Source organism: Prionailurus viverrinus, chromosome B3 (genome assembly GCF_022837055.1).
Source record: "Prionailurus viverrinus isolate Anna chromosome B3, UM_Priviv_1.0, whole genome shotgun sequence".
Classification (NCBI taxonomy): domain Eukaryota; kingdom Metazoa; phylum Chordata; class Mammalia; order Carnivora; family Felidae; genus Prionailurus; species Prionailurus viverrinus.
In genome coordinates, this window is record NC_062566.1 from 40,348,584 (window position 1) to 40,360,650 (window position 12,067).

At 44.6% G+C, this 12,067-nt stretch overlaps 1 long non-coding RNA gene across 1 annotated transcript in view; it reads left to right on the top strand.

Annotated features, from left to right (window-relative positions):
- Positions 1-3,245: 3,245 nt before the first annotated feature.
- The window catches only part of LOC125168858 (uncharacterized), a 70,907-nt gene continuing 62,085 nt past the window's right edge, over positions 3,246-12,067 (top strand). Inside the window, exons 1-2 of the long non-coding RNA XR_007153325.1 lie at positions 3,246-3,369; positions 3,468-3,595. This is a non-coding gene — a long non-coding RNA (uncharacterized LOC125168858). The remainder of the gene's footprint in view (positions 3,370-3,467; positions 3,596-12,067) is intronic.

The following is a 12,067-nucleotide window of genomic DNA, read 5'->3' on the forward strand; positions in this document are numbered from 1 at the left end:
GTAAAAAACTTACACATAGTGTCACAGCTAGTACATGGCAGCACCAGGATTCACTTGGGTCTCTCTAGATTGAGTCAAGCTGTCTAACCGCTAAACTCGGCCCTCTCAAAAATAGCTTCTGGTGCAGTAAATAGGACAGAAGAAATGTATTTATCCCTTATGGGATGGGGCCCAAGGAGGGTGATGGTCTCCCGGTAGAATTTGACCAAGAATTTCATGGCCAGTATTAAAACAATGGCTGTGAAATTTGTTCAGTATTCCAACAGCTGGACTCCCAGTGAAGTCATTGTTCAAATATCTTCTTCCAAATTAATTGAAAGCTCTCTGAAAGAAAGCTTTTTGCTCCTACTGTTTCTTCTGACACAGCCCCAGGAGCATTGGCCAAGTGGATAGCCCATTGAGGAAACTGCACGGGACTGAGAACAGAATGTTTCTAGGATTCTCAAGGATGCCTATCTTGAATTAGGCAAAAATTATTTCACAGCTCAGCTTTATTTTTCTTAACATTCATTTTTGAGAGACAGACAAAGCGTGAGTGGGGGAAGGGCAGAGAAAGAGGGAGACCCAGAATCTGAAGCAGGTTCCAGGCTCTGGGCTGTCAGCACAGAGTCCGACACAAGGCTCTAACTCATGAACCAAGAGATCATGACCTGAGCCGAAGTCAGACACTCAACCAACTGAGCCATACAGGGGCCCCCACAGCTCAGCTTTAAAACTGGCAAGTCTTGGGGCGCCTGGGTGGCGCAGTCGGTTAAGCGTCCGACTTCAGCCAGGTCACGATCTCGCAGTCCGTGAGTTCGAGCCCCGTGTCAGGCTCTGGGCTGATGGCTCGGAGCCTGGAGCCTGCTTCCGATTCTGTGTCTCCCTCTCTCTCTGCCACTCCCCCGTTCATGCTCTGTCTCTCTCTGTCCCAAAAATAAATAAACGTTGAAAAAAAAAATTTAAAACTGGCAAGTCTGAGGGAAGGTGGCCCTGCTAGGACTGACTGGAGCCCAAGGTTGGGCTCTCTGGAGGCAGCTGGGTAATGACATCTTTGTTAATCCCTGTCCTTTCTGGCCATGTCCCATACCTGTTATCCTAGAGTGTATCATGAGCAAAACACTGAGTGAATTAATTTATCTCAGTGAATTAATTTGTCAATTATCCTGGCTAATGATGCACTTGGATGATGGGTGGGGTGCTCAGTGGAGTCTCCTTGGGTAGATTCCTGAATTTCTGCCTCCCTTCATTCTTGCAGAGTCAAACAGAGACCATCTCTAACCATCTCTCTCTCCTTTCCAATTTCCCCCCACTGCTTTCCCTGCACACTTCTGCTGCTCATTGTTTTCACTGGATGAGAGAAAATTTTAATTTGAAATGTACAAAGGAAAGGATTTTACAGTTGATGCAAGGCTCATGGCTCCATGCTCAAAAGTGACCTGGGTGAGACTGTTGCATGTTCCAGCCAGAGATACTTGAATTTCTTTAGAAATGCCTTTGCGGACCACTGGGGTACCTGTTTGGGGATTTTTCAGAGCTGTGCCTGAGGTGACTTGAAAGAAAGAATTCCTGTGTAACTCATGGGCTCAGTGTGAAGGTCAAATGACCTAATGCAGGCACAGATGAGGACAGTGCCAGGCACATAAGTGATCAGTCACTGTTAGCTGTCATTAATGTCACTGACCCTATTGTGTTGAGTTTACTGATAGAGAAACTGAGACCCAGAAATATAAAGTGACCTTCTCAAAAATCACGTAGAAAGCCAGTAGCAGGATTGGAACTGGAATCCCGGACTTACGGTTCCATTTACATGTTTTTCATAAATTCAACAACTGCTTATTATGTTCTTTTTCTGTGCTAGACCCTGGTTAAAGATACAAAGTGTGAAAGAAACGAAAAGACAGTGGAAAAACCCAGCAGGAGCTTCTTGTTTATGCAAAAGGAAAATATGACCCACATATGTCATATAGGTGACAACCAGCTGGGGTCTAAAGGTGACTTTCAAGTTATCTAGGTAGTTTTGAAATTTCCACTGAGTAAAGTCAATAGTAGTGGCTCCTGATACCAACTTTTAAAAATTTATTTTTAAATATTAAAGATTTTCAATTATTTAAACATTTGTTGCATATTTACGTAATTCTCCTCATAGTCAAGTGCTGTTTTTTTTTTTTAAGGGAGATTGCACATACTGGCAACATTCTGCCTGCCCACTCGTCACAGCAATGGTCTTTGTGGGAACTTCCCATATGTTCACCACAGCTCCTCTCATATGATCGATTTCCTTTCTCAAGATGCCCCCTGAGAGAACACTGGTGGCCAGCTTTGTGTTCTTGAGTAAGCATTCTTTCCTCCGTTCCTTCCTCCTTCTGTCCGTCCTTCCTTCCTGCCCTTCTTACCTTTTTTCTTTTCTTTCCTCCCTCTCCCCCTCCTTTCTCTCCTCCCTCCCTCTGTATCTCTGTTCCTCCCTTCCTTCCTTCCTTTCTTTCTTTCTGTGACTAAGAGCCCCATTTAATGAACCAGGACTTTGATTAATCAGAATCACCTTTGAAACAGGATTATACATTCCATCGAGCAAAACTAGCCAGATGTGGAACCAGAAATCTAAGTTTCCCTAAAATAGTAACCAGGGAACTTGGTGAGATACTGGAGAGCTTGGGGAGTTTGAATTCCACTGTCCTTTCTTTGGAGAGTGGCAGAAGTTTCCTGGCATGGGTCTCCTGTGGGGGCACCCTGTAGACAACTAGGAACGGTACCATCTTGACATTTAGAATCTGAAATTAACATGAGAAAAACATTCCAGCCACAGATGGGGGAGGGAGACTGAATTTTATAGAGAGGGAGGCGGTTGCTAGGACAGGTTGTGCCTGACTACATTTCAACATGTTTCTCTGGCTTCCTTCATTCTCTGCTGCAAGCCTGCACAGGGCTTTAGCTCTGCCTGGATTTGGAAATCCTTTTCTCCAGAGTTTGTATCCATCAGGCTGCGCTGGGATAACTAGTTTAATGAGAAAGTATTTAAAGGGAGACCAGACTTCCTTCAGTCATTCATTTGTATGTTAAGTACTTATTGGGTGTCATGAGTCAGCAGGTGTTAGAAGCAGCCCATGGCTCTCTTCAAGGGACTTCCCTGAGAAGGGAACACAGGTGAAAGGGAGGCCATAACCCCACCAGCCTGTCTGACCAAGGCGGGGGGGCATTACATTGCTTACCTGTGACATCACAAGGACATCCAGCAACCCTTGGTCCTTGCTGCTAACAACCTGATCCACCCTCCTGAAACTTGCTTACCCTTACAGTGTTTTGGGTGACAGTCACATGAGCTGACATATGTGGAAGGTGCTTTGTAAGCTGGGAAGAGGCCTGTGCGTGCAGGAAAGCATGCTCCGTTGTGTGAGTGATGGTGTCTCCTGGGTGGGAAATGGAGGGTATGATAATGACAACCTAAGGCATCCAAGCTCATTTCAGCTTCACCTGTTTATATATTTCAGGTGAAAGTGATAGATGGGTGACTGTGTGCACTTGTGGGCAGAGTTCGCAAGAGTGCAGGGAACGGGAGCTTTCAACACGGCTATGAAGACAGTGCTCGCTCTCTTCCCTGGCCCCTCAACCGTGTCAGGTTGAACCCGTAAAAATCACCTCCAGTTCTTAGAAGGAGTGGCGTTTGCTTCTTTCTATTCCTCTTGTATCTTTTAAATGGAAATCTGTGTTTTTAGGAGTAGGTGTGTCTGTTTCTGCCAATCTGCCTGTCACTATTGAGAAAAGCTTGATGAGGAGAGGAAGGAGCTGGCAGTCCCCAGAACATGACACCTGCTCCCCCGGTTCCTCTGGCCCAGGTTCTCCTTCTGACAGAGGCTCTTCATGCCAGGGCACAAATGGCAGGAAAGGACTAGCGGCTCAGGGCCTGGAGACCTTTTAGTTCCCCCAACAGGCACTGAGTGCCGACTCTGTATCACCCATTGTGCTAAAGGGTGAGGGTACCAAGAAGCAGCTCTGAGGACAGACCCGGGGAGGTAAAGCAGAATCACTGGATTCCCTGGATCCTTCATGGGATGTGGTTTCCTAAAAAGGTGACACCAGAACTGACTGTTAAGGGACAACCGGAGGAGCTGGTTGAAAGGAGCAGATGGTTAGTTTGGGTGGAGGTTCTGCGTGAACAAAGACACTAGGGAGGAAATGGGGGGTGGGGAGAGCAGAGGAAACCTACCTGGTTTGACATTTCTGCTAGCTTAAATTCAAAGCCTGGGGAGGTTGGTGAGAGACCAGGAAAGCTACCTAGAAGGGCAGGAGGAAAGTTGCAGACTCTAAGGGCTTTTAGCCAAAGGAAAGATAAACGTTGTGAACATCTAGATGAGCGGGTTCCAGTGTCCAAGACAGCAGAAAGTTTGCAAGGGCAGCAGCATGGTAAGTGTTGTTGCCATTGACCAGCACGGTAAATGGCAAATGCTGTTGCTTTGTGCCCTTTTGTTTAATTTATTTTTTAAAAATGTTTGTTTATTTTGAGTCAGAGATCGTATGCAAGAGAAGAGGGGTGGAGGCAGAGAGAGAAAGAGAGAGCGGAGAGAGGAGAGAGAGAATCCCAAGCAGGCTCCACACTGTCAGCAGAGAGCCAGATGTGGGGCTCAAACCCAAGAACTGTGAGATCATGACCTGAGGCAAAATCAAGAGTCGGATGCTTAACTGACTGAGCCACCCAGGCATCCCACTTTGTGCCCTTTTTACGTTACATGTGTAGCGTGGAATATACACAAGCAGCCTGAGAGTGAATGGTAGGGCCAGAGATTCTGGGCTAATCAGACCCAAGACTACTTGGCGTGTCCTCCAGAACACTGCCCTTTAGAGATGAATGAATGTCCCTAAGCCCCTTTCAGCCTTATGTGTATATTTGCATAATAATGAGTTTCATGTTTACTAACAGAATTCAGTAAAACTGTAATGAGTGAGAATCTTTTAAGGTAATCTTTTCTCCAGATAAAAATAAGATATATGATTACCTACAGAAAATTCAGATAATGCAGACAGGTCTGAGAAATAAATTTTAATTGTGTTATTAAATGGTAATCATTGGTAATATTTTACATAGAGCGTATATTTTTAGTTCCCATTTTTGAACTTGTCATTGTAGAGTGAATGTCTCCCACACAGAGAAGGTGGGTGTGCCAGTTGCCAACCCGTTACCTCTCAGCTTTGAATACACCTTTCTTTTCTGCTTGGTGAACCTGAGAGCTAGACCCCGTGGACATTTCTCCTTTGCCAGCTGGCTGGGTGTTAGGCTCTGTTAATACAAGGTGCTGGTGTGCCACTTTGAAGCCGAAAAGGGGTAGGTATTTCCCTTCCTGGTGCTGGGGCCAGCAGGTCTGTGTGGAAGGACTGCGTGGTGTTCATCTTAGCATCCTGCGTGGATCAGCTCCACTAGCCTGCAGCCTCCGGCAGGTTTTCCCATTACCCAGAGACCGTTGCTATGGACCAGCTCCCCTCTGCAGCCTCTGGCAAGTTTCTCCACCACCTGACTGGCTGCTCCTACAGGCTGTTTCCAGCCCACACTTCTGGCAAGGATCTTTGCCATGAGCAGACCCATTCTTACCCTTACAGAGGATGAGTTATTAGTTCCTTCCTCTCACTGCTCTCTGGAAGTGCTACTTCTGAACTCCTTAAAGTTACCTTTTACCCCTTTTTAGAAATTAATCACCTTTACTAGTTAGGACGTCTTTATATTAAATGTTTCTGTCCAAGCTCTTGATACTGTTTTTACTTACTGACTGGCCCCTAACTGATGCAGAGTGGGAAGAGGAGAGGTGTAATAAGTAATTGGGGAGAAAAGAACAGTTCCCTTTCTTTTGCCTGCAAAATTATAACACACACACACACACACACACACACACACACACGCACACACCCTTACCCAAAAGCCATTGAGAATCACTAGTTTTGTAAAATTTTTTTGTGGGCCAGGTTTTCCAGAAAGCAGACTTGAGTTGGTCTTGTGCTGTTCTTTATTAATAAGTGCAATCATAGGGAGCAAGAGTAAGGGCAGAGTGGGTAACGTAGGGAAGAAGAGAAACCCAATTTGAAGACACATTAGGAAACTGGCCGCCTCTAAGTACGGCTGATGGCTCAGCCCTGCCACATTTCCAGGAAGTGCCATAGACTGCTTTCTGCTCTCCACCAGCTTCAGGTGCACACAAGGGGCTTGGTGCGCTTTTAAGTCATTCACTGTGCATAGATGTCTTTCCTACGATACGTAATGTGGCAGTCTCTGTGTACCTCTGGTTATTTTTCTTAGAGCAAATTATTTAAAATCTATTTATTGTGTCAAGATATAGAGAATGAGGATTTTTTAACCAGAATTTTCTTGGAAATTTCAGGTAACTAGAACTCCTTACTTCCTCAGTACTCTGCTTGGTAGAATTTTGTGTTTACTATATTTTCAATAGTCAGACCTCCTTGTTGTGACATAGATGGGCCATTCATGTAATAGCATGGTTTTTTGTGCATTGGCGGGGAGGGGTGAGACGAGGTGGAACCACCAAAGATATGCATTCAAACAGAATCTTTTGCAAATTAATATACATTTAATTACAAAATCATTTTTCAATATCATAAAGTTAGAGTCTATTTACCTTTGAATTCTCAAGGTTCTTCTGAATCACTCTTGGCTATGGAGATTATGCAAATTATGCCCTCTGAGCACCCCAGCTTCACCAGATGGAATAGCCAGAAGAGAGCAGCTCAGTACCACTGTTCTTAAGCAAGTGCACACACTCGAAGTTGGTTAAAACTAGGGGCGCCTGGGTGGCGCAGTCGGTTAAGCGTCCGACTTCAGCCAGGTCACGATCTCGCAGTCCATGAGTTCAAGCCCCGCGTCAGGCTCTGGGCTGATGGCTCAGAGGCTAGAGCCTTTTTCTGATTCTGTGTCTCCCTCTCTCTCTGCCCCTCCCCCGTTCATGCTCTGTCTCTCTCTGTCCCAAAAATAAATAAACGTTGAAAAAAAAATTAAAAAAAAAAACTGGACCATGGGGCACCTGGGTGGCTTAGTGGTTGAGCGGCCGACTTCGGCTCAGGTCATGATTTCATGGTCCGTGAGTTTGAGCCCCGAGTCGGGCTCTGTGCTGACAGCTCAGAGCCTGGAGCCTGTTTCAGATTCTGTGTTTCCCTCTCTCTGACCCTCCCCCATTCATGCTCTGTCTCTCTCTGTCTCAAAAATAAATAAACATTAAAAAAAAAAATTAAAACTGGACCAGCCAAATTAGTCCTCCTCTGTAAGAGGCAAGAGCGGAACCAGGAATGGGAAATGAAGCCCAAAGCTTAGAGCCGGGTAGGCCCAGGAAGTGAGGGATGAAGGCAGTGCAACAGAGAGCCAGGCAGGAAGACTGGCGCTTTTCAGAGAAGGATAACACCTCATTCTCCTTGTTAACAGTTTCTACAACCAATGTGGGCAGAAGACCCTGTCTTAACGGCCTGGGGCAGGCAGACAGCTGACTGTGAACCACGCCCGTATTTTTTGTCTGCCAACTTTACCCCCATCTTGGGGGGGTCCAGATTTCCTTCTGGAAAACTCTCCTAACCTTTAAGAGAAAATTAGACTGTCTATCATATGGGGTATTGTATGGGGTATTTTTTCATCAAAAAATTGCTGTGAATTTCTTTCCTTGATGCATAATTTATAAAAGAGGAGACAAGAGTACACCATAACTTGGATGATTCTCTTGACTCTGGAAACTGCTGAGGCAGCACAGCATGAGATGCAGGAACCCTAGAGGCCAGAGCCCTCTGTGTGCATGTGCTTGTGGGTCAAGTATGCAAGACCACCCCACACAGACCTCAGTGGCCATTATTCTTTTAGGGCAGACACGCTTGCCTCCACTTCACTTGTTCAATATTGGATCCAACAATGTGGATCCAATATCTCCTTCAAGTTCAGCTGTTTGCTTGTCTGGCCCAGGTTTTTAGTTGATGGTGCTTCACCCAAATGGATCATAAAAACTGGTAAGAAAGAGCTCTGAGCACTCCAGTTTTATTCCTAGTCAAAAGTTGGGTTTTCCCCCTCATATCTGAATGAGTATGAGAAATTGGCATTTGCTTGCTTTCTTGGCTTTTCAGCTCGCTTGATGAATATGAATTTTTGTACATTCAGCTTGACTGCTCTGTTGGAGAAGTGAATGGAGATTCTTGGAATCAAGGCAGTTCTTCCCAGGGTTTCTAGCAGCCAATGAGCTGAGAGTTTGTGTGTTGGAGTTACAGATCCCTTTGGAAATCTGTTGAAAGCGACAAACCCTCTCTCAGAAAAATGCTCATACACATAAAACTTTGCACATAATCCTCAATACTGGTGGCCCCCTTTTGGAAACCTGTCTCTGGACCCATGTTTTAAAAGTCTCAAACTTAGGTGAGACAGATAGAAAAACAGCGCAAGGCAATGTTATGATTAGGAGTTAAAATTGAATGCTATGTATATGACTGTGTCTAAACTGTGAATGTGAGAAGGACTTCCAAGAAAGTGGCAAACACTGCAAATAGGATCTAAAAATAGGGTCCAGGAGCTGTGTGGTCCAGATGGACATGTCCTTGATCTTTGATTATCAAGGGCTCCAAGAAATGGCTGTCTTGGTACGTGCTTCCTTCCCAAACTAACATTACACATTAGGTGTCTCAATAGGCATCCGGTAAATACTTACTTTGAGATGAATTGACCTGAATTCTTCATATGGGCACCGTGTCTTTACTACCCTACAAAGCCTTACTGCCTGTGTGGCCATCATCTGGTTTGGTGAGAAACACACCAGGAAGCCAGTGAGTCAGCTTGGAGGTAGATACAGAGTTTTGTTTGTGAAATGACTCACAAGCTTCCAGAATGTACAGAAGAGCATCTATCTGAGTCCTGGATAGAGGAAAATTAAAAAAAAACTTGAAACAATTGGGTATAGTTTTGTTTGTAACAGCAAATACAAGTTCAAAGTCCAATTGAACAATGCCATCGATTTAAAACCTAGAATCACATGGGGCGCCTGGGTGGCACAGTCGGTTAAGCGTCCGACTTCAGCCAGGTCACGATCTCGCGGTCCGTGAGTTCGAGCCCCGCGTCAGGCTCTGGGCTGATGGCTCAGAGCCTGGAGCCTGCTTCCGATTCTGTGTCTCCCTCTCTCTCTACCCCTCCCCCGTTCATGCTCTGTCTCTCTCTGTCCCAAAATAAATAAACATTGAAAAAAAAAATTAAAAAAAAAAAAAATAAAACCTAGAATCACAGCATTCTTAACAAACCCATTTAACAAATAGTCACAGAGAACCTGCTGTATTCTAGATATGTACTAGATCCTGCAGATCTAGATCTTTACAAAAGGGGACACCACAGATCTGAGCTCTGTCCTTACAGAATTTAATCTAGAAGATGCAGAAACTACCACTCTAGTCATTCTGTAGATGAAGAGAGCAAGTCCCAGTAAGAGGGGGAATGATCTGTCCAGGATCACACAGCTAATTAGGAACTGAATTATGACCAGAGGCCAGGGCTTCTGGCTTTCCAAGAACATAATCCTGTAAGTAAGAATTCGATGGTGAAATTGAAGGGATTGTAATATTTTACAGTCAAGCATTTATTAAACTTCTGTATGCTGTACTGGTCCTTGGTTAAGGGCCAGAGACTCTGAAATGTATAATGAATAGTTTGACCTTCTGAGATATCGTTGCTAAAGTAAATTTGCTTGTAAAAGCCAATGATTTTAATAGGATGGATTTTTATATGGGCAAGGTACAAACAAACAAGAGCTTAGTTTAGGGGATCACAGCCAATTCTTGGAAGGAAAAATAGGAAAAAGGAAAGCAGAAGAGGGAGGAGACAAATGGCAGCGATAGAAATGACAAGCAGAAATTGAAACATGTTCTGGTGATGGAAGTGTTTTACTCAGAGGAGACTGAATTCCCCTTTGTAATGTTATAAACCACACTGGCAAAAAACCACCAGCACCCTGAGGACCCACATATGTGCACAGACAGAGCCGTCAGCATTGGAAGCTGGGAGAAACAGCATCAGGCAGTTCTGCCACTTGGGGAGGAAAGAATCCCTGACCATAAATACTTTGGTGGGATAGAATTTCTAGCACATACTGTGCCCGGGGCTTGCAGGTGGGCCTTTGAAGTCATTCCTGGGGTTTGGCAACAGTGTGGTGCCTCTCGGCAGCCTTTATTGATGTAACCATTAGAAAGTGACATGATTTGCTTACTAAGTTTCTGTGTAATTTGCATCTTAATGTCCTATCATTAGGATATAAGTACAGGCAAAGGGAATTGAGTAATTTAGAAATTTCCTCTGGGGATTTGGTCCCTCAGCACTGAACTGGGAAGGCTGCAGCCTGGAAGAGCAGGTATCTGAGCAGATTCACGCCTGGAGAAGTGCTTTGAGATGAACCCACTGATGCATTGAATCTGCAAGTCTGAGGTGCGGGAGTGGGTCGTTAGTGGCACGTGTGACGTCTGAAGTTGGCGCTCACTGAGTTCTGTTCTCAGTGTCTCCAGGAGGCCCCTGGTGCTTTTAGTTTGGTTTTTTTCTTCCCTGTGTTTTGTGCCTGCCAATGACTGTAGACAGCGCACACCTATTGCCTCCCGGCATACGCAATTCTGCTTCGGAACCATCTATCTTTGTTTTGGCTCCTTAGCAGTGGAATCGTACAAGGAAAACCCTGGGAGTCAAACAGCCCTGAATTTATTTAAATCGTTTCCCGGGTTGGGTTAACATGTCTGAATCTCAGGGAGCTTTCATCTGGAGGGTGGGTAAATTGTTAATTTGAATAATTGTTGTGCGACCTAATTGAGAGAATATACTTAAAGTATCCAACAAAGTGCATGAGTCAGCAAGTGCCTAAAAACAACACTGTCCCCTGCTTTTCTGTGAGTGCCTCATTTGGTTTCTGCACCTCTCTGACTCTCAGATGAAGCTCTGTGACTACCCAAGCATTGCATTTTCCTCTGGCTCACTCTCGAGAATGCAATTTGATTGCCTCAATTGGCTGCTTCTTGTAAATGGGCAAAAGCATCAAATGATTTGTCTGAGTCTGTTCAGGAAAGAATTTGATCCAGCCCTCCTCTTTCCTCTTGCCAGAGCTGAAAGCCCCAGCTGTGTGTACATAACATGAGGGCTGAAAGCACCGCTCGAGAGCATCTAGTCCAACCCTCTCAGATTTAAGATGAAGAGATCAAGGGTGAGGGTGAAGGGATGTGCCCAAAGCTGTGTGGCCACTTAGCTGCAGAATAAGAACAACTGATGTCCCTTGTTTTTATGGAGATTTCATCATTTTTCAAAATACTTTCAGGTATTTTGTTTGACCCTCTCTACAACTTTCAGAAGGCAAGGTATTCTCCCCATTTTACAGATGTGCAAACTGAGAGTCAAAGAGCAAGCAGTTCAAAGTCTCAAACCCAGATCTCTGAATTCTTAGTCTGGTTGTCCTTTCCAGGCCCCCACCCAGCTGCTAACACTCCTCTGATTAGCTCTAAAGAGTGTTTTCATTGTCCAAAGCTGGGATACCTTACGTGTCACTGGTCTCCCCTTTGTCAGAGAGGAAAATTCTCAGATAAATCCTTAAAGGCAAAGGGGCTCAAGAACAGAACATATAGAGAACACTGACCTCCGCCACCCCCCCCACACACACAGATATTTGCTCATTCATTCATATAGCAAGTATTTACTAAGCAGCCCACTATTCAGGGAAATGTACTAGACAATACAGGAACATGGAACTGAATCAGATACCATCTCTGCCCTCCAGGAGCTTACAGTCTAGCTAAGGAGTTTACTGTCCTTGAGCATTTATCTAACCAAGAGCCCTTCTATTTTAAATAACAAAATAAAAATAAATAAAACTTCACTGTTTGAAATGTTTGGGCCCATTTTCTAGACTTAATAACTATAGTCTAGTGATCTTAAAAATTGATAACTGAGGGTCTTTCCAAGTCCCAGGGCTGAAATTCAATCACTTATCGCTAAGACATAAGATTGCAGATCAAGAAAAGCTGGGGAATTGCATTCAATGTGGACTGAAACCCTGAAGGTTAGTTTCTAAATATGTATAGGTTTCATTGTTGTTCCACTTTCTGACTT